We start from the raw sequence: 23,144 nt of genomic DNA, 5'->3' as shown, positions 1-23,144 counted from the left end.
CCTTCATCAGTAACTGATGGAAACTGAAGTTGGAGACCTTCTCTCCAAGCCCCACCAAGCCCTGTTAGTCCAACAGCCCACTTATAAAATATGCAAATGCAAAATATAAAAAAATTGTGTAAAGTATACAAATGCAGAGATCCACAGCCAACCACTGAGCTGGGCTCCAGGAATCCTGTTGAAGAGAGGGAGGAGAGATTGTACAAGCCAAAGGTATCAAGGTCATGATGGGGAACCCACAGAGACAGCTGACCTGAGCTCCTGGGAGCTCACAGACTCTGGACCAACAGCTAGGGAGGCTATGTGTTACTGACCTAGGCCCTCTGAATATGTGTGACAGTTGTGTAGCTTGCTCTGTTTGTAGGGCTCCTAGCAGTGGGATCAGGACCTGTCCATCCCTGGTGCTTGAGTTGGCTTTTGGGAACCTATTCTCCATGGTGGGTTGCCTTTCCTAGCCTTCTCTAGGAAAAGGAGCTCCAAGAGAAGGAGCTTGGTCCTGCCTCAACTTGATGTGTCATGCTTTGTTGATACCCATGGGAGGCCTGCCCCTTTATGAAGGGAGGAGCGGAAGTAGATGGGGAGGGGGGCAGATGGGAGGTGGGGGTGGAAACTGTGGTCAGTATGTAAAATAAATGAAAAAATTAAATTAATAAAAAAATCTTTTAAAAAATTCAGTCCTCTAAGTTTATAAAAATTGGAAAATGAGGCCATACTGAACTCACATGGTGACAGCAGTCATGAGCTAGTGCTGAATGGCTTGGGCTGCTTTTGGATGAGATGTGTTTCTGAAGACATAGGCTGATGTCATTCCACACTGTCTCTTCCACAAGATGCTCCTGGCTCCTGTATGTCACCTCTCCATTGCTGGAGGCATTGAGACTCTGTTCTGGTGACTGGCATGCAGTGATGCAAAATTTGGGACAGTGGCAGAAAGCAAGCTCTCACAGTGCCAAGAGAAGGAATTGGCATTGGACTCTGTCTCTATAGCCTCGGAGAAGTGGTGTGCATTCTCAATTTGAAGGTGCTACAAACATAGCTAAGGACAGACAGAAGCCAAATGCGCAAGGCAATTCTCTTAGGGACTGCTACTGTAAGTGTGGTGAGAGGGGACGAGCAGAGACTGTGAATGAAAGAATCTCCAGGAAAAATACTAGAAAGAGGCAGAGAAAGGCAGGGAAAGAATGGTACAAATAGATAGTTGGGGGACAGCTGGTCCCTATCATGAAAACCCATCAAATCCTCCAATCCTTTTGGTGACAAGCACCAGAGAAGACAGCTGAGAGAAGCCACAGAGATTAAGCTGAGGTTTCAGGGTTCAGGTAACCAGAGAGCTAGATCTAAGTAGATCTAAAGATAGGTGATGTCCTGGGTGGCCCAGCTTCCATGCCACCCCAAAAGAGGCCTATCCTCTCTCAGCCTCAGTAAGGCTCAGAAGTTTAGCAGAAGGTGTGCTAAAGGCAGGAGAGGAGGTATAGGATTCTACTGAACTCAGTCCTAAATGACCAGGAAACTTTTACTTAATGATATTGGGGAATTTTAGCTGTAATTCCACACAGGGCTGGGGCGAAGGTGCTCTTAAAAATAACAGAAACAATGGATACCTTGGTATCATACAAACTCATTCTGAAAGGGTTACAATGACTTCATGAAAAAAATTTAAAAGGGGGTAAATGAACCTGATGTATAGCAATCACTGATAATCAGTTGATAACTGTGCTCTCTTTTTTCTTTATTTTTGCTTTTCAATGATTTTGAAGAAACATTCCCTGAAGGCCAGATGTTTAGGATCAGGATAACGGACTGACAGTCAAAATAATGTTGATGGAACAAGCAGCAATAATGATGAGAAGAAATGGCCTCCATGATAGCACCAGCACCCGAGGTGCCATCAGAGCCAACGTTGCTATGGAAACTGTGAGGAAAGGCAGGTGAGAGGCCTAGGAAATCTTTTACAATGGAATGTGGTGCTCCTGGAGAGAATGGGTATGTTGTATTGCATCCTGAATACAGTTCAGATAAGCAGCAATCCTGTGTATAGACAGAGCAGAGAGGACAAACGGCTTGCAACGTGGGAGGCAGTGCTGGCGTGAGGAGCTGGGGATTGCCCCTAGGCTGTGTCTCTGAGAAACAGCTGCCCCAGCACCCTTTGAGGAAGGCATCTGAACAGCTGCCCTGCACAGAATAGACACAGCAGAATGAAAGTGTTCCAGGCATGGTCATTCTTTTCCATCTTCACCACTGTGTAGAGCAGTCAGGGTTTAATAGAGGCACACACCGTTCTTTAAGACACAATATAGCAATTTTCTGAGCCTTGTTTCTAATGTGAAGGCTTATAAAAATCTCTCTGGTGATTCTCCAAGAACAAAAAGGGAAGGTTGGTGTACAAAGAAGTCAAAAAGTCCATCTGGATGGCTTTTAAGCTCAGCGATGCTATCCACGAGGCGTGCTCTTTGTTTCAAAGCTTTCCTCACTATGGTATGCATTTACATGTGCAATCATCCCTCCTGTTAGACCACACATCAACAGACACTTGTGAAGAAAATCACTCTTGTTGCATAGCCCACCTGTCTGAAAGAAGCACTGGGCATGGCGGGAGAGGAGGGGCAGGGGGAAGGGGAGCTGTGTCACAAAGCAGATTCTGGAGAACTTCCATCTCAGAGGTGGCTACCTCAAGGTCACCAGACAATGACCTCACCAGATGGTGGTAGGTTGCTCAAGTCTAACTTGCTACAAGAATCTGGAGTTTGGCATCTGGGTGACAAGGGAGCTGGTGGCTAAGTTGATGTCATCAGTATAGACCGGTCTCCATTCTCCCTCCTACTCAGGAGACCTAGCTACTGACTTTTTTCCTCAATATGTATATTTATGACAACAGTGTGGTATCTGTTTTGTAGTGTGTGTGCTGATCTATTAATAGCATAATAATTTAACCTAAATTGTGCTTTTTTTTTTTTAGTTACTCTCCTTAACCACAAGTTGAGGTGCTAGAAGGAATGTTATGTGCTTCTCTCATCCAAAGCAGATAGCAGTGAGTGACGCTTCATGTGGACCTCAGAGAGCACCATCAATGGTTTGGGGAGGCAGACAGAATGGTATTTAAAACCCACATTTCCCACTACCAGCTGTGGGAATTTTATCTTCCTCAACTTATGTTTCCCCTTTGTAGAACGAAGATGAGAAAATTACTCAGATTTGGGGCAGGAGTCAAAGAAAGCTTAGACGTCTTGTATCTTGTGTGAGCAGTGGAATTCTGGTAAGTTCTTCCCCCTAATGAAGAGTACAGAAGATGATGAAAATTTGTTTTTTAAGCAAGGTAAGTCACTTCCAGTATAGTCGGAATCCCTCATAGAATAAACCCTAGAAATATCCAAAAAGATAACTCTACTTTAAGAATTGCCCCCCATCCCAAATAGGTTTTAAACCCCTCTAAGGACAAAGAACTACACTAGCCAGGGCTCTCTAGAGGAAAAAAAACAAAGGAATGAATGTGTGTGTGTGTGTGTGTGTGTGTGTGTGTGTGTGTGTTCATTTATATGTGAATATATATATATATATATATATATATATATATATATATATATATATATATATATATAGTCTTAGGAAGATTCCACAATATAGATTAGTAAATTCAATAGCAACTGTCTGCACCTGGTGCTGCTCAGTCCATGAGACTGAGGGCCTCAGCAGTTCCATTCTGGTGCCGAAAGCCTGGAGGATTCTCAGAGAATGGTTTTCAGACCACGTCAGGAGGCTGAAGAGACTGGATTCTGGTGGTGGAGAAGCATGGTACCAGCTGCAGCAGGAGAGCCACCATCAGCAAAGGCATGCAGCATGCGAAGTTGCTTTTTCCTCAGACCCCTTTATATCTGGGTTCTTCTCCCCTCAATCAATCCTTCCTGGAAACATTCTTACAGACAAAAGTGAGTGTCTTGGATGATTCCAAACCCAATCGCATTGACAAACCATGAGTGGTCCTTCCAGCTGCTTTTACTCAGCGCTTCCCTGGGCACCTGACAAGGAGCAGCCATGGCTTTTGTGCAGAGGTCTTCTCACATCACAGACCTAGCTCCAAGTTGCTTTTAATGTTTCCCTAAGTGGCCTTTTCTACAGAGTGCCTTCCTGCTGCTAATTTAGAATTCTGCAAACAGTCTAGAACAAAGACCTTAGGCCTCATCTCTAAAGATTCACTTCTCCTAACACCACCAATTGCAAGAAGAATTCATAAAGTGATATGAAGCACATGTTGCATTACCCAAGTCTTAGGTCCTGTAGACTCCTTTGATTTCACTGAAAGCAGTCATTCAAAGGACATAGTATCACAAACAAACAGACTGACATGAAGCAGGAGCTGGTGATTAAAATTCTAAGAAGTTTTCCCTTGAAAAGAGCTTTGTAGTGAGGCTGTGATGCCCAGAAAAGAGGAAAGGGAACAGAGTCGCAAAGAGAGCTCAGGATAATTTGAAAATCAAATGCAGTCTCCACATTTTAGGAGTTAGATGAGCACACAGTGAAATCTCAGCCCTCTGTTCTTTCATTATGATTTCTATTCTGTCTTCTATGAAGGCTGGTATCAAGCAGCGGACAAGCACAGAGCATACACCCCCACCCTCACCCCAGAAGGTTCAGAGGGCTCCCAGTCAAGGTTGGCACTATCATTAGTTGGAACAAGCAGTAGCCCTGAGCTATAAAATATTAGAAGCAATGAAAATACAGAGTGACTGCAGGTCCTGTGACTGACTGTAGGCTGGCAGGAACCAACACTTACCAGTCCACCTGGAGCAATGAGAGTCTTCATTTCCACCTTCTCATTCAGCCAGAGACATACAGTATTGATTTCCAACATTAAATTGCACAGAGAGTTCTTTGACTATTGTGGCTGAATGTAGATATTCCTGGTTGTTTTATATGTATATATAAAACAAAAGGGGGAAAACTTGAAGGAGTTAGACAATTTGATATACTGTACACTCAAACCTATTTGAATAAGCAAATTGCATTGATTTATATAACACTTTTACTATCTGAATCCCTATGACAAGATGAAATCTTAAAGAACTGGGTTTGTTTAAAGACAAGATGCATCAGGAAGCACTGTGTGTCTGTGTGATAATTGTGATCTCTCTCAAATAAGCAACCCATCACCACACACACACACACACACACACACACACACACACACACATCTAGCAGTGGTCTCTATGTTGTGTGCTCAGCAAAAAGCAGACAATCCTGTATCTAAATCCAGTGACACCACATGTACACTTATTATGTAACATAATTAAATAATATTTAAAACAATTTATATCAGCTCTGGAAAAATGGTTTAAAGATTAAGAGAGCCCACTACTCTTGCAGAGGACCTGAATTTGATCCCATACCTCTAATCAGATGGCTCCCAACTGCCTGTAACTCCAGCTGCAGGGAATCCAATGCCCTCTTCTGGATTCCACAGGCATCACACACATATGCACAAACTCACATAGACACACACAGACATAAATAAAAATAATTTGTAAAAAAAAAGTTATACACATATTAGGTAGAAAATATTACCATTTATAAAAATATTATCAGACAGAATCATGTGGACAAGTCACCTAAAAATTCAGTCCAAGCAAAGGAACAAGTGGAGGGATTGGGGAGGCAATGGACAGGAAAGCCAGGAGAACAACCATCTACTCTGTATGATCCTTATACCCTCCCTTCCACTTCAGACACTGAAACTGGGCCCCATAATAGATGCTGCATGGATGTCACACGTGAGGGAGTCAATGAAATCACTAATCACAGGGTCACACTCAACAGTGAGGTCATGTACTACTCCATAAGGCTAAGGAGCTAGAGTATAATTGTGGGTCTTAAGTTTAAATGAAATACGTAAGAGCCACATAAAGTATTTATTGTGATTCCTATTTTAACATTTTTCATTTAGGAAAAGAGCTAAAATGTCAGAGAAAAGCAAATTAAAACTGCTTTGGGAGTTCATCTCACTCCAGTCAAAGGGGCTATCATAAAGGAAACATGACAACAGATGCTGGCCAAGATGCAGAGGAAGGATGGGTCCTCACACACTCCTGGAATGAATCTGAACTGGAGTAGCCATTATGGAAACCAGTACAGAGGTCCTTCAAAAAAGCTAAACTTAGAACTCTCATATGGCCCAGTTCTACCACTCTTGGGTATTTACCCAGGGGATTTAAGTCTGCATATGAGAGAGATATGTGCACAACCATGCTTGTTACTGCACTTTCCAGAACAGCCAAGTTATAGAACTCACTGAGATGTCTGTCAACAGATGGGTGGGTTTTAAAATATGAGGTACACATGCACAATGGAATTGTACTCAGCCAGAAAAAATGAAAATATGACACTTTCAGAAAAAAAAAGTGGATTGAGTTAGAGCTCACACTATGTCACACAAAATAATCCAGAAAGGTAGGTATTGCATGTTTTCTCTCCAACGTAGAATCAGATTGTACATGCGTGCGTGCATGCATGCGTAAGGAGAAGGTGATGGAATATATGTGACATGAGAGCAGAAAGGGTCCTGCTGGGGAGAAAAAGACCAGCAGGAGGAAGGGGAGTGAGGAGACAGTGGGGGAGGAACCAACAGTAACAGGACACAGTGGTGTACATCAGGAAAATGCCGCCATGACACATGTACATTTATGTACCAACTTAGCAATTAATTTAAGATGAAAAATGAACACATACTTGCTCTCTATATTTAAAAAGACAAGGAGGGCATCTGAAAAGGGGGCTCAATGGGGAAAGTATTTGTCCCACAGGCATGAGGAAACAAGTTCAGACCACAGAATCCACATAAAGCCAGGCATAGTCACTTGTGCCAATGATCTCAGTGCCCCTTCTGTGAAATGTGAGGCAGGCAGCAAGTTTTCCAGAAGTCCTTGAGCCAACTAGGTTCCAGCTAGCCTAGAACACACAGCAGCAAGCAACAGAGAGATCCTGTCGCCAACAGGAAGGCCAAGACTAACACCCGAAGCTGTGCTTCACACATGTACTGCCACACACAAGCTGCTGCATTTGTACACATAAACACAGACACATGTACACACACAAGTTTAAAAGTTTTTAATTAAAATTTAAAAACTTAATATGTTCTCAGGGCTGGAGAGCTTACTGTGTAAACATGAGGACCTGAGTTCCAGTCCACAGACAGCATCCACTTTAAAAAGCTGGGCATGGCCACGTGCACCTGTGTCCCTGGCACTTTGGGCTGAGATAGGAAGACCATCAAAGCTCATCTTCAGGTTCAGTGGGAGACCCTGTCTCCAGGAAAGGAAGCAGAGAGCGGTAGAAGGGGGCACCCAATATCCTCTGCTGGCTTCTGCCAATAAACCCATACACACGTGTGCACATGGAAGAGACACGCGAAGAATATGTTCTTACATAATACGCTGCTTTTTAATTTTTCTGCAAACAAGGCAAATTCTACAGTGTCCTGAAGTAGGATACAGAATAACCAATATACAATACAGCTCACAGAGACTATCCCACAGAGAACTTTCATCATAAACCTTGGTGCAATTTCTACATTACCAAACATCACAACAGAATTGGCTGACTTTATCTACATGCAGTATATCATTTATTCAATCAATCAAAATCCTGGGGGCTTACCTACTATATCCCAGAAACTCTGACCTGTGAGAATTCTTTGTAAAGTAGAAGGTGCTCTTCAAATATCAGTGGCTGTGTTAGCGGTTCCCAGACATTGGCTTCCCTTTGCAGTTCTTGGCTGCTCTTGAGAAAGGAAAGAGACAGGGTAAGTTTCACAGAGATAACAGAATTCTCAACCACTGCCACCTTTTGTGGGGGAATCGGAGGATATTTTCATGTAATCAACACTAAAGGAGGCAGAGCTCAGCTAGGTGGCCTGACAGAGGACAGAATGTTGGGGAGGCAGCACCACCTAATGGCTGCTGGACAGAGCCTAGATCACCACCTTGAGAAGATTGGCTACTGCTTTTTCACATAGATGAGTTTTAGTTATAGGCAGAACAGGCATCTGTGCTGTTATTTTTAACCTAAGTCCAAAGAAGCACATTGCCTGGACCACCTCCTCACATGCTGGTGGACACAGGACTGGACGACGTGAAGATTACTGGAGCTAATACAAACCACTTAGCATATTCAAAGCTGACGGACTCAGGACTCCACCACTGATAAGAGTCTATCCTGTGTTCTGCTAAAGTCACCTCTTATAATTCTTGCTTCATCCAAAGTAAATAGAAACAAAACACCTTAGCATGGACATTGCTTAATGTACAATGTTTTAGCTTCTGTCCAAAAATGAATTTCAAGGGGAATCCAGCCTAGGCTCTCTTTCCAAAGACTAACTTCAAAGAAGTTTTTGAAGACAATGGTGAGTGTCTCCTCCTTCTCATTGCTAAACATGGACCTCAAGAAATGCTGCCTTTAGCTTTTTTCAACCCTAATCAGGAATTACCATCAATCAGAGGCAGTCTGAACCCTTGTGCACCCAATGGAACAAAGCAAGTGGTTTTGTTGGGCAAATTCATTAAACATTCAATTTCATTACTTCCACATAACTTTTCTGAAAAATAGAATCTCCCTCCCCCACCATCCTCTCCTACTGCTTTTGAATCTGATTTCTGTCTTCGATGTTCAACTCTGATTTTTCCTCCTCACTGAGTCTCTAACTCCTCCTTCATTTCCTCATCAGCATCCTGGAGTTCGGGGGCCCATGTACCTACCACTATCCCCTCTTGTCTAATGTTCATTCTTACATTATTCCAGCCAGACAGCTTGGGTTGTGTTGGCTTCTTTATACAGCATCTCAATACATAGCCTAAGCTGATGACATATGTATGACCCTCTTGCCAAAGCCTTTAGTGTTGGAATTGCAGGTGTGTGCCACCACATCTGGATGCCATTCTCATTTTGATCTATGTTTTGAACGGTGAGAATTCCTGGGGAACAAAGCCACATACCCATGGATCTGTCCATAGATACAATCTACAACACGTTCTCACTATTTAAGCCCACCTCGCCTGGGTCCACCAAGAAATCCTTCATTCTCTCTGCTGACTTCTATTGCATTTCTGTTTTCAGCCTTCCCGTCTCTTTCCCATCCTTCTCAAGTCCTGAGCAAACCCCAGCCAGACCATCACAGTACTTACCTCACTGACTTCAGAGATGACTTCCGTTTCAACTCCCTTGATGGTCCATTTTCACCAACATCCCTCCTTCCCATCGTTTCTCCCTTTCACTAGCCTCTGCCAGACATTTCTGTCACAGCTATCCTCTGCCTCGACATCTAACCCACAGATCCTCTCCACATTCTCCATCTCTCCCTCTCTCTGGAACCTTCCTTCTTTGGTCAAAAGCACTACTCTTAGCCTGAGCACAGCAGCACTTACCTACAATCTGAGCCCACGGGAGGCTGAGGCAGCAGGTAGCAATTTCAAGGCGAGCATGGTCATCACAGCAAAACTTTGTCTCAAAACAACAGCAAAAGGCCTAGACCTCTTCCCTTGAGCCTCCTGTCGGCACGTTTCAGCCTGCCCTCCTCCTTGCTAAACTCCCAGAGCTAGCAGCTTCAACTTTGCCACTGTGTCTTCCCACCTTTTTAATTCCCTAATTAAAAATTCCTGTCACCATCAATGGCATTGTGGCTCCTACAGCACCAATATGCTACTTACCCAATCCAAAGACCTGCTCTTGGACTTCCTCTTTGCCATCTCTCTGCAGTCCCAGCCTCACTACTAGTGTTGTGAAATCCCTTCTTTCTTTGGCTTCCAAGCACTTAAGGCTGCCTTAACCGTCTGCCTCAGCCCCAGTCATTCCTTCTCTCCCTGTGTTTTGGTATGGTCTCTATAGTAACCACATGTCTAATGTATGTGATACATAAAAGGATGACTTAGATAGCTCTGACTGTCAAGTTGATGTATTCAGGGTAACCAGGGAAGGGACTCACAACTGAGGGGTTACTGGGACCACACTGGCCTGTGGTCGTGTCTGAAGGGGATTATCTTGATTGTCAATTGATGTAGGAGGGCCCAGTGCATGGTGCTATTCCCTGAGCTGTACACAAAAACTAGCCTTTGAGCCAGCAGGCAGCACTCCCCCATGGTTTCTGCTTCAAGTTCCTGGCCCTGACTTCCTCCAATGACTATGACCTAGAACTGTAAGCCTGATAAATCCTTTCCTCCATGAGGTTGCTCTTAGTCAGAGTGTTTGATCACAGCCACAAGAGAGGAAGCAAGTCAAAGCACTGGGAGACAGAAAATAACATAAACTGGCAAATTATTTAGTATGTGACAAAATGAAGCAACTGTGACTATTGTGTATTCCACATATGAGACAGTAGAAGCTCAAAGATTAAATGTTTTCCACAAGTACTTATAATCTACATTGGAAAGCTTCCAACCCAGCATTCTGATTGATGCCCACTCTTACCAACAATGCTACACTATACCATCAACACCCAATCAGAGACCTCTGGAAAATGAATTCTCAGATGGAAAAGGGTTCTTTGCAGCTTGCTTTACTTTTCCTTAAGATCTTACTTCCCCTGGTACCTGCTCTATTATTAGGATCCTGACCACAGTTATTAGCCCTGCAGTAGTTCTCTTCATATGCAATCCCAGGCACAAAAAGGTCTTCATTTTCTTGCAATAACCTAGGACAGATAGCTTGGGATTTTGAAGGATGTTAACACCTGTTGTGACTTGAACATGAATTGCCCTCCACATGCTCATGTATTTGAGCACTGGCCCCCAGTGGTGGTGCTGTTGAGTAGTTTATGGAACCTTTAGAAGGTGGAGCTTTGCAGAAAAAAGTACATCTTGGGGGGGGGGGGGCGTGATTTGATGTTTTGTAGACTGCACCCCCTCCCTCCTCTCTCTCTCTTCCTCCCCACCATCTATGGATGAAATGTGATCACTCTGCTTTCTGACTGCTAGGCTGGCCTCAAGTTCCTGATGTCATTCATGCCTTCTCATCATCATGGAATATACCCACTCTGGATCCGTAAGCCAAAGGAAAACCTCTCTTCTCTAAGCTGCTTTTTGTCAGGGTATTTTCCCACAGCAGCGGAGAAGTAACTAATACAACATCCAAGGAAAAGTTTTAGCAACAAAATATACAAAAATGAGGAATAAGGATAGAAAAATCTTACAAAGCACAGGTTTGTGTCTTAGGCATAAATATGTAGCGTTTAAATGAAAATGACCCCATAGGCTCATTTGTTTAACTACTTGGTCCCCAGTTAGTGGAACTGTTTGGAGAGGATTAGGAGGTGTGGCCTTGTTGGGGGAGGACTGGAGCTATTCTATCCCTGGTGCTCCCTATGTATGCCTATGACTGGTGGATCAAGATGTGGGCTCTCAGCTGTTCCTACTGCCATGTCCTATGTCCACCATTATGGACTCTAAGCCTCTGACACTAGGAGCCCAAATTAAACATGTTTTTATGATTTTTTAGTCATGATATCTATCATAGCAATAGAAAAGTAACTAAGATAAACTATATAAGTGACAAATGCAACTCATCTATTCCATCTCTCCCCAGAAAATGACTATAGATAATATTCTCTAGACTAAGGGACCCAGCAGAAGGCAAGACAGATGCCCATTGTGCCCCATGGCTCATCACTGCTAATACAGAGTATTCGATTTCCTCTTCCTGTTATGTTTCTACCTCCTGCAACAATCTCCATTAAACTGACTGTCATACAAAAGTCAGCTCCACATTCTCAAAGTAGGAATCCATAAAAATTAGTTTAGTTCATTTGAAAAACCACTGAGCTCCTACTTTATGCCAAACTCTGTGTCTAGTATAAAGCTACAGATTAATCAATATTGGCTGAATGTATGCTGGGTAGAGGTGCTGGCATGCACCTCAGGTCTCACAACCTAAGTTTGATTCCAAGATCCCACAAGGTGGCAGGAGAGAACAGACTCCCAAGAGTCTATTGTTCTGACCCATACATGTGTACAGATGCATCAATGTGCCTATACTCACATACATACATGTGCACACACACAAACACACATACATACCCTAAATGAAATAATTAATTATTAAATATTAGTTGTGTAAATAAACAGAAATAAATCTTTGCTTTGCCACTTGATGAGGCCACACAGGTGACTAAGGCAAAATGCCAGCCCTCGAAGAACAACTCAGCTGCATGTTGAACAGGTAGACATTCAAATTTAATGTATTTTAAAAAGGGAGGGTAACCTTGCTTCCCCTCTTTGCTTCCTCACACTGCTAATCTCAGTCCAGAGTCATTGTGCCTCCCTTCCTGGGGACTTCCTGGTCTACCCAGTCCATGGCTCAGTTCCCTTCTCACTACCAATGTCCACAGCCATGTGTTATCAGCTCTCTGCTGAATGGCTGCAGCAGCTGAGGAACATGGAGCTCCAGTCTGCCCTGCCCCATGTGGTGTACACAGTGGGGGCGTCTCTCACTGTGAGAGAACAGGAGAGGAGAGGAATTTAAGGGATGAAGGATCCCCATGCACTTGTGGTGGTGGAAACAGCAGAGAGTCTTCCTCTCCTCTCAAGGTCACCAAGGAGCAAAGAGAGAGACAGAGAGAGAGAGACAGACAGACAGACAGACAGAGAGACAGAGAGACAGAGAGACAGAGGGAGAGACTGCACTTGCATGCTTTCTTCTATGCTCTTTCCTAATCTGTCTTGGCCTCCAGCGTATGGGATGGCGCCACCATCATTCTCTCTGGAAACTCTCTCATAGACATGCCCAGAGGTGTGCTAAACCCATCTTGTAGGCACTTCTCAATCAAAACAGTCAACTGTCAAAATGAATATTCACTGATGCAACCACTCCTTCCTAGTTCTTCTCTGTTTCTTAGACAATTGTCACACCAACCCCTGTGTATTATCATATCAAGCACTGACTGGACCCCCTTCCTCTACTGTCAGTCATAGCCATTCACAGTGATGCCCCAGTCTCCACCTCCAGTCTTACCTGAGGATAACTTCCTCCTCTTAGGGGCCTCTATGCACCCACACTTCAGCCTGGTGGGGGTAGCTCTAAAGCTGCACTCTCCAGCCTCAGCTCCCTTTTCCTAAAATACCCCACCTCCACTCCCCCCAGGGTATGACTCAAGTCCCTTTGATCTGTCATAAGTGATTAGGGTCAGACCCACGGGTTTCCATACTCTTGGAGTCTTGATTCAAAATGAAATAGGGCCAGTCAGGTGGCTTGGCCAGTGAAGGCACCTGCTACCAAGCCTGACAACCTGAGCTTGTCCTCAGGAACCATATGGTAGAAGGAGAGAACTGACTTCCTCAAGGTCTCCTCTGACCTCCACACATATGCCATGACACAAATACACACACAAAAATATTAATTGATAATTAACACAAGCACATATAAATAAATAAATTGATTAATTTTTGAAAAGAACAGAAATAAAGATGCACAGAAATTACAAAGAAAAAAGGAAACTTTAATCAAGAGCAAAGTGATAGTACACATCAGAAAAAAAAATACACTGTCCAGATTGACAGTCTGCACATCAGTGAGAAGACTCAAGGACCCTGGCAGGTACTGAGGGCTTCCATTTATGAGGTTCACAAGAAGTTTGGTTAGTAGGAGTGTAGTTCAGGTGGTTCTCCATTTTGATTGACAGATTAAATTACATAGCCTTTTTTTTTTTTTTTTTTTGCTATGCATGTCTCTTCCCATAATACATCTGAATTTAATAATATACTCAATTGTGTATAGGCATAAGATAGTAAATAAGAGAGTATTCCTGAAAGTTCTCTTTGAGGACAGTTTACTTATTGCACATCTATCCAAAACTAGTTTGGACTGGGCTGAACTTTCTGCTCTCATACCCTTTCCAGATGTAAGGAGAGTGTGGGTTGGATAGAATATGAGTTTGATGGTTATTAAGGGAAGAAGCTTATCCAGTGTTCAGAGGCAGGTATGTGTGCAGCTTAAAGCAAGTGTGTGGGGTGGGGGTGGGGGAGGGGCTGAGTTGCTAAAATGATGCTAGGAAATGTAGAAGTGGAGTGTATGTGCAAAGTACAAACAGGTAAAGGTCTCAGGCTGCCAAGTGCATAATCCAAAGAGGGAAGTATTCATATGCCAAGTCAAGTCAAGTTTCAGATTACTAAATATCCCCTACATCTTCCTGCCTCATGTACCTAAGCATCTTCCTTGTTGGACAAAACCTTTTCCCTCTCTTGATTCTTAGTGAAACACTCACACTTTCATGGTGGGATTTTTCACTGCCTTACATTAGAGTCGTTCCTGTCTTCCTCCTTGCAGAGTTCCAAACCCTGGGAAACCTGAGCTCCTTCAAACTTAACCATGAAGCATTCAACCTAGTTAGGGCTGGATTGGCAGCAATTATGTCTATAACTAAAATGAGTACAGAATGGTACCAATGCTGAGTAATGGGGCTTTAAAGACAATTTTTTAAAAGAAAAGAAGGAAGGAAAGAATTTGCTTTCCATGAAAAGAAACCCTAAATGCGGACTAATAACAGTTTTCATCAGTCCTTTAGTAAAAACATTGTCTTCCAAGAAACCCCAAGATTTTCCCCCCACAAATGCAAAGCCATACTCACAGAGGAGACTTGTGAGAGTTTTACTAACTCAAGCCTAATTCATCATCACTACAATAAACAGAGCTCAAAGTACATGCCCTGCAGACAACAGGTCAATAATATCACCACTCTCATGAAGGATGATGTCCTTGGCAAAGGACAAGCTAGGCTGGAGAAAACACACACACACACACACACACACACACACACACACACACACACACACACAGAGTGAGAGAGATTTGTTTTCCAATATTAGTGTCCAAACCACTCAGAAGAGGTCCTCTTAATGACTGAATGGCACCGGAAGGGTGAGAAGGGGGTTGCAAGATCAAGAATCTTGCCCATCCCTTGATTCCTAGCCAATGAATTCCATCCTCCACAACCTGATATTCATTTGATTCCTAGATACTAATGAGGTCTCTTCATATCCTCCTGACATGAGCAGCAATTCTCTCCCTCATACTTGGCCACACGCTAATGTGTGTGGCTTCCCCTCTCTTGTATGAAGTAAGGTATCCTGCACTGCTCCTTGGCTCTGTTATTAATCACGTCTTAGACTGGCAGGGAGGAACCAATGCCTCTGTTCCCCAAATGCCTCAGTCTCCTGCAGCACATTAGAATACTGGAGAAAGGATGAACTTAAAGATGAGGGTGTCTATGACAATATGCACTTGCCCGCTGCATCCCTTCTGCCTCACCTTCTACCGGGCACACCACTAGCCAGCGATATATGATAATCACAAAATGTTGGACGTCTCTCTAAGAAAGAGACATGATAGGTTGAACTGTAATTCCTACATGCCAACACCCAGCATTAACTTCCACCTTGTTTCCCGAACTCTCTGGCTTATACAAGCAAATGTAACCCTGATGTGACATCCTCATTGAAGATTCTCATGTCAGGGCCCATTTACCCCATTTTTCCTTCATGTCTAGCATCAGTTTTGCCCCATATGTTAGTCTGATGTTTCCAAAAATTCATACAAAAATCCAATTCCCTTATGGTGATATCAAGAGGGAGGATCATGTTTTGGTTACTCTGGCATAGCTATGGCCAATTACCTGACAGAAACAGCTTAAGGCAAGAGGTATTTATTCTGACTCTCCATTTCAGAGAGTTTCTGCCCATCAGGAAAGGTGATTCCATCCAGAAAAGTAGGAACCTTGAAGCTGCTGTTTCTCACACCACAGCTGACTAGAAAGCTGGGAGGAAAGATTGGAAACTGAGGCAGGGTTATCACCATGGAGACTTGCCCCCAGTGGCCTGCCTCCTCCAAGCAGCCCCTTGTCCCAAATGTTCAAACCCATGAGTCTGTGGAAGTCATTGAACATTCAAACTGTAACACACCACAAAGATGACTTGACACTGAGAGCGAGAGCCTTGTGAATGAGGGTTATGGTCTCTTCCACCGTGAGAATACAGAAAGAATCATTCTGAAGCCTTGTAAGCCCTCACTATGCACTGAACTCACTAGTGCCTTGGCCATGGCCCCCAGAGTTAAGGAAACGGTTTACTACTATTTGTAAATTATCCAGTTGAGGATGAGATGGCCCCATGGAGAAAGAAACTTTCCACTAAACCTGATGATCCTTGGAACCCATGTGATAGAGAGAGCTGACTCCTGAAAGTTGTCCTCTGACTTCCATGTGTGTGCCATATGCCATATACATCTCACATACACACATGCACAGTATTAAAAGTAATTTCAATTACCCAGTTTAAGGTAAGTTTATCAAAACAGCTAAAATGGTTGAAAACATCCCATCTTAACTATTTTACTATGCAATTATTAATGTTAATGTTTGTTTAAATGATTTTTTTAATGGTAAAACTCTTTAACCAGAATCTGGCTGATCAAAATTTTGATTAACTTTTTGCATAGAAATCAATTAAGAAAAACTCAAAAGATAATGAAAACTAATAGATGTTAAAGATTTCAGAAAATAAATTTCTAGATGTCCCACCATCAATGTCCTATAATTCTTCCATGTAAAATATTATACAATAAAAATTTAGAGTCTGACTGTAACCCTCCGGCCCTTTAAAATTCTTAATAATCAAAAACGCAATTATGCTCACTATACTGTAATTACTAAAGAGAGAGAGAGTGCACTCATACATTTTACAAGGAATTTCTAAGGAGAGGAAATGGTGGTGGGGGTGGAATCCCTAATTAACTTTCAATTAATCAAAAATTCAAGTTTGACCAGGAAAGTCCACTTCCTAAGCATGCTAGGTGCCACACCCTGAGTTCCTTGTACTTGGAAGTGCAAGCAAGCTCATTTCCTAACTGACGGTGGGACCCTTGTCCAGAAACCAGTTTAACAAATAATTCCATCCTCCATTTGCATACCAAGGGAGGTCACAGGTAAGGATGTCAAGTTTTGGAAGGGTTAGATGTCTTAGATATGCAACTCCAAATGAGAAATATTAGTTTTGAATTATAGCCTAGAAAAACTGGAGTTCTTCTTCCTGAACCAGAGTACTGTGTTCTAACTGTAACGCACAGCTCCAGCTGGGACCCTTTATGCTGCACGTGATGAAAAGAAATCAACAGGGACAGATTAAATGAAGACTATTTGTTAATTGTAGCCGAAAGCCTGAAGGAGACTGCAGTGAAGTTAGAGGCAGCAATTGGAAAGACATGAGCAGCGGAGTTCTGTCTCTCCCTGGTGCCGAATGTCATCCAAAGTCGAACCGTTCTGGAATACACACCCTCAAGCTCCCTCCTCCAGAAGGAGGAGATGGCTCATCCAGTAGCATCTGGGGAGAAGTAGTCTATTTATTTTCCAGAAACCCCAGCACAGGTCTCTTTGGCTATTTTGATCCCCATAGGTTTAAAGATCCATCACTGAACCAATCACAGAGCCAGTAGAGCTGGATAGTTTTATACCAAAGGACAACCTTTGGAACCAATTTCAATTTTATCCCATCGCAAATAGCTGTGGATAAGAGAAAATGGTCTCCCCACTCTAGTGTAACAAGAAAAAGAAAGTGAAACTGGATTTAAAAATGTAAGCAAGCACATGAATACCTAACCAGATCAGCAAACAGAAAGCAGATTGAGACCAATTTCCTATCATTAGCTTTGTGATGTGTTTAAAAGAACTCTGTGTGTTGTTTATGTGTATATATGTCTAGGCAAGAATGTGTGTAGAGGCCAGAGGTTGAGATTGAGGATCTTCCTCAATTACAATCTACTTATTTTGGGGGACAAATCTGTCACTGAACCAGGAGCTCACCTATTGGAGCTTGAGTGGCCAGCAAACCCCGAGAGTCCAACTGACCCCATCCCACACTCCCTCCCAACACCAGAATTGTAGGCCCATGTCACAGTGCTTGACTTTGTGTGTGGGCACTGAGGATCTAAACTCATGGCCTCACACTTGTGCAGCAAGCACTTAACCAACTGAGTCACGTCCCAAGGATCTTTGTGTATGTGTGTACCTGTGTGGATACATGTTGAACCCATTTTGAGAAACTCCCAGAGACCACCAAGGAGCTGGTTTCCTATGCAAGCATATAAGGGTCCTTTTATTGTCAGATTCAAACCTGGGCCACTGCATGGCAGATGGAGGGAAGTGTGGCAGCAGCGGCAGTGGGCCCAGGGGTAGAAAGTTTTTGTAGAGGAAAAACTGGCAATCTGGGAATTACATGCTTTGGCAATTTGGGATTGGGTAGAAGGGATAGGGGGCAAGGTGGTTTGTTTTTTTTTTAAACTATTGGTCTAGACTTTTGGTGCAAAACCACATTTGAAACTATTGGGTTGGACTTTTGGGTGGGGAGAAAAACAACTTGTTGAGCAGGATTATCTGGGCTGCTCAGCAGGATTATCTAGATATCTTCAAGGGCCATAAACCGCAGACAGAATGTCTGCAGGAGCATACTGCCCTGTATCTGTTCGAGGTGTCATGGCACATTCCTGAGGGCCTTCCTGGAACTGAATACAGCAGGTGGTCTAAGATGGTGGCCCTCCCCTAAGATGGAGTCTGCATTGCCTTCACATATACACATGTGTGCAGATGTATGTGACCATGTCTGTGCACGTAGGGGCCATAGGATGATGTCACATATCTTCCTCTGTCTCTTTCTACTTCATACATTGAGACAGGGGCCTCATTGAATGTATAACTCCCAATTGGCTAGACAGACAGCCATCGAGCCATGGGCTTCCCCAGTCTCTGCTTCCTAGCAGTAGGGTTGCAAGCATACACCACCATGCCAGCTTTTTGTGTGGATGCTGTGATCCAAAGAGGTCTTTGTGCTTTCACAGTGGGCACTGTACCTGCTGATCCATCTGCCCAGCCCCCACCCCCAGGAACTTCCTTAATTGATTATAGAAGAGTGGATGACCAGCTTAATGCTGCTCACATTCCCCTAGAATTCTACTGTGCTGGGTAGAGCAAAACACTGGAAAACCTGAGTATGAAGTCTCAACTGGCTCTTTGGAATGTTATTTATGCTGGAGCTATAACTGCTGGCATTGGTTATGGACTTGTTATGAGGTATTAGAAGCATGCCTTAAACATTGCAGCCCTCACAGCAACCCCACCAAGACCCTGTATTGCTGTGAGGGAACCCAGAAAGGTTAGCTAACTTAGTCAGGGTCACACTAATCATAAAGTGAGAAAAGCCAATAGCTAAGGCCCAGCCACCCACCTGGAGAAAGAAATAGACCGGGGACTCAAGAGTCCAGGGCTTTAGTCTAGAATCAGGATCTCTTGGAAGCGGCCCAAAACATCTTTCAGGAACATCTCTTGTCATTGCTGCTTCCCCTTCAGTCTCTCCAATTTGGCTTCCAGAGAGTGTGTGCCAGCATCCTAGGATGAGAAAACTGTATGAAGAGCAACAACAAAAGCCAGAAGTCCAGGGTCAGGAATTAGGAAGAATATCTCCAGCTGCAGGATAACAGAGCCAAAGGAAGCGCAGGGTCGATGGAGACCCCACAGATGCCTCTGAGAAACCAGAGTAGTAAAAGGCACCAGGTGGAAAAGAAGCCCTAATGGCCTCCAAGAAGAATCTGGGTCGCCTGCACCAGCCAAGAGGAGCTGGGAGATTCAGAAGTGGCACCCTTAGACTCTGCTAGCAGAGGGCCTGGGGCCAGAGACCATTTTGCCACCCTTATCATTGTTAACTGTGCTTTGCGATTTGTCCCTCCAGCCAGTGTGACCTGGAAAAGTCAAGGTTGCATATTATGGGACATGATTAAAGGGAAAGTATTACATTAGCGATACGAAAATCCTGGTAATTACCATGATTTCATCTTTTAACTAATCTTCTCTGCTTTTTGCCCAAGCATTGGAAGACAGGGATAGAAAAACATTTGTTACAGAAGCCATCAACCCATTAGATGTAACCTCTCATCCTACCGAAAATGTCCTCAATAGAGAAAAGTAGAGACTTCAGCCCAAACTCAGTGCAGGGAAGACGAGCACATTGGAGCCACAAATGAGAAGTCCTGCAGCTACAAGGAGAAGATGAAGCAGAGGGAGGCAGGCAGCTCAGAAGCCCCAGGAGGGACAGCAGGATTTGAATGAGCATGAGCGAGCGGTCTTTGAAGCTGAAGACCCAATGCTGAGACAATGAGCTTTAGGGGTCCACAGACATGCCTCCTGCAGGTTCCTTGCACAGTGACTGTTGTAGTTTTAACAAGGGGTGGGAGAGGACAAGAACCTCCACCACCACCACCACCACCACCACCACACACACACACACACACACACACACACACACCCCGCCGCCGCATTACTTCTCTCCAGTCCGTGGGTAACTCCCAGCTCATGACACAGGTTAAGTGGCTAGTGGTGCTTTCCAAAAATGTGGCTTTCCCTCCCCACCATAAGTGAAAAGATAAAGACGGTAAGTGGCTTTGTTAGCAGCTCTGAACAGTAGTAGCCTTACCTAAATTTTCCCATGGCTATAATGAAGATCTTGAGTAGGCTTTAAATATTAAAATTCAAATTAACCAACTAGATGTAATGACAGCTAAAAAATGTACAGATGTGCTACAAGACTTAATGAATGTAAAATCTGGGAAAGTGTCAGCCAAATTTACAGCATTTCTTCAAATCGAAGAATTTCAGGCTCAATTTCCTCCACCTTTACTCCCCATCAGTTCTGAGCTTTTACCATTAAGAGGTGGCCCGGCACAGCGTTTTAAAACCAAACCTGTTAAAGCTAACAGTCCTTTCCTAAGACACACATTATCTGCACCACTGGTTCCTCTGGACACTTAGTCCTTGTGTTCATTTTATGCACAGGACTTTGAAGACCTGCTTTTGAGGGCTGTGTCCTAGAGCTCACACCTGCTTCACTCAGCTCTAACATCATAGACTGATTCAACACCACATTCATAGCCAGGATAAAACTACCTGGACGTGGGAAGCAGTGGGGGTGGGGTGGAGAGGACTGAGAAGCCAATACAAAGGAAAAGTCCTAGTCTAGGAGGCTGCCTAAGTCTCACACAGATCTCTCCAGAGGCATCAGAAGAAGCAATCGCTCCAGGGGTCCATGGTGCCCTGCAACTCTGAAGCTCCACCCTCTAACAGGTGCTGAAGGAGGGCAGTTTCTGCCCTTGCTTATTCCTTCATTTTATTTTATTTCCTTTCTCTTTCTCAGTTCAGAAAACTGGACAGAGGGCCTCACACATTTTAAGCATGTGTTCTACCACAAAGTTGCAACTCCCTAGGCCCAAATGTCAATGATGTGTGCATGAGTGACTTTCGTATTCATTGTTAAGTTAGATACGTGAATGTGTGGATGTTCACATGCCCAAGGTAACCTCTGGTGAATATGGTCACTTGCTGGCCTGTAGTGGGTACACATACACCAAAACCACTAAGTCTGGAGAGATAGGTGAATAAGAGAGTACTGGGGGGGGGGTGTCTCAGTAGGAAATCATTACTGGAAAACTTGAACAGATATGTAATCCTTTAATTTTCATTGTATGATGTCCTATACAATGGCTTTAGTGACAACTGTAACCACAGTACATAGGATGCCCCAGAGGTAAGATGGGGAGCTTAACCTGTAGAGAGAAAGAGAGAGTACAATTAGTCAGTGCTGTTCTCTCCTTCAATGTGTGAATCCTGCGAATCAAATTCATCATCAGACTTTGTAGCAAGCAGCTCTACCTGCTAAACCATTTGCATGACTCCAAAATGGTAATCATAAAGGGCACAAAAATCTGTCAGTTTATGTTAAAAGTTAGGTTTTATCCTTGTCCTGTCTGCTCTCTGACCACACTGGTAAAGGTTGAATGCCCAAATCACAGCTGATCAATTTTTAGAGCCCAAATATCTTATAACCTAAGCAAATCACCCAACAAAGTCCAAGATGCACAGTAACCTGGCACAGTGGTCTCATTAGCATCCTTAGGCAATATCCTCAGGAACAGGAGAAACAGTATTTGAGGAAAAGTGTGCCTTTGTTGAGGATAATAAACAGTGTTGCCAGTAACAACTCAAGAGGGAGTGGGGTGTATGGTACTGTCAGATGCTTTCCGTGTGCAATTGGGAGCTAGTGCACACACGCCCATTTGTTAGCTGCTGTCCAGAAAGTTGTAGGCTGCCAGGGCTGCTGTAGATTGAGGGGGCTGTACAAGGACCTGCTCAGAACAACCAGCACCCCACAATTGTGTGCTTCTCCATACCAGAGTTCATTTCCCTATCTTCCAAATATGAATGCTGAGGCATGCCTTATGTGAGCTCAAACGATCTCATCTGTGGCTCTGGGCTTCAGGGTTGTCAACTACTTCAAAGGTTGCTCTCTGACTCAGCTTGGAATTAGTTCTTCTTTCAACACTCAATGGTTTTTCAGCTTGGATATCAAAATGCTGTGTCTTTGGCAGACTCACTATTATAATTTAGTCAATAAAAGGCTTTTATAATGGATAATGGGGAATGGAGATTCCAGGAGAATGTCTAGTGGAATGTAGAACACCCAGTTAATGAGGTGAGAATGTTTGGAGACTATTATGCCTCAGACTACTATGCATCTCCATCAGTGAGACCCATACCTCCCTAGTCATGTAAAAGATGCCTGGCCTGTTTCCACACAAGACACGCTGATGTTGATTGTCCAAGACAGGATCCAGATATTAATATTTTTTAATCTCTCCAAATGTTCACAATAGACAGTTACTATTGAAGCAGTTCGTTTTCAATGTAGTTGATTTACATATTCACTTGACATCCTTTAAGCTCACTGTGAGGATTCCATAAAGTGTTATGAGTGATGGACTCTAGTGGTACCTAGGATACACCTTCAAGTGACCTCCAAAATCTCCAGGGTTACAAGAGGCTGGTAGGAGAAAAGTGATGTTCTTGAAACATCAGACACCTAGAGGCGCAGGCCTGCCTCCTCCCTACTCTATAAGATTTGCTCTGTTTTTCCTTTATTTAGATAGATCATTACTAGGATTTTGTTGTCTTTGTTCAGACTGTGTGCCGCATCCCTCTTCCTCTTGCTCATCTTGAAAGCAGAGGGAAGCTGGCCGGCATCACAACCCTTCCCTAGAGGCTTTTTAGGATGAAAGTGACGGCTTCTACCAACACAATAAAAAAT

The 23,144-nt window shown here is 43.6% G+C and overlaps 1 long non-coding RNA gene across 2 annotated transcripts; it reads right to left on the bottom strand.

Moving 5' to 3' along the window:
• Positions 1-1,693: 1,693 nt before the first annotated feature.
• Positions 1,694-7,833, bottom strand: LOC118594429. Of its 2 annotated transcripts, XR_004946383.1 has the most exons (4): positions 7,645-7,833; positions 4,769-4,895; positions 3,652-3,796; positions 1,694-3,267 (listed from the first exon to the last, which is right to left on the bottom strand). It is a non-coding gene; the product is annotated as an uncharacterized LOC118594429 (long non-coding RNA). The 2 variants fall into 2 exon arrangements; XR_004946382.1 differs by lacking the exon at positions 7,645-7,833 and having other exon boundaries at positions 4,769-5,393.
• Positions 7,834-23,144: the final 15,311 nt, after the last annotated feature.

This window comes from Onychomys torridus, chromosome 13, assembly GCF_903995425.1.
Source record: "Onychomys torridus chromosome 13, mOncTor1.1, whole genome shotgun sequence".
Taxonomy (NCBI): Eukaryota; Metazoa; Chordata; class Mammalia; order Rodentia; family Cricetidae; genus Onychomys; species Onychomys torridus.
The sequence above is the reverse complement of the archived record's forward strand: the minus strand, read 5'-3'. Positions and strand labels throughout refer to the sequence as shown.